Source organism: Oryzias melastigma, linkage group LG1 (genome assembly GCF_002922805.2).
Source record: "Oryzias melastigma strain HK-1 linkage group LG1, ASM292280v2, whole genome shotgun sequence".
Classification (NCBI taxonomy): domain Eukaryota; kingdom Metazoa; phylum Chordata; class Actinopteri; order Beloniformes; family Adrianichthyidae; genus Oryzias; species Oryzias melastigma.
Window position 1 is genome coordinate 20,638,094 of NC_050512.1, and position 273 is coordinate 20,638,366.

Below are 273 nucleotides of genomic sequence, written 5' to 3' on the forward strand. Positions count from 1 at the left end.
CACAAAGCCAGACAGCTCTGAGGTCAAGCAGGACCATGACTCCAGGATCCCAAACACCCCAACAAAGAGTGTGAAGACACTCAATACAAGTGTAAAATATTAAAGTAATAAATAAAATACATGAAATAAAAATGCTAAAATATAAAAGAAATTATAAATAGAATAAGTTAATACATAAAAAGTGAAGCATGAATGGCAAGCATAAAACAAATAGATATGTAATCAAATATAATAATAATAATTATCAAGGCTCCAACTATTAACATGGCCAGG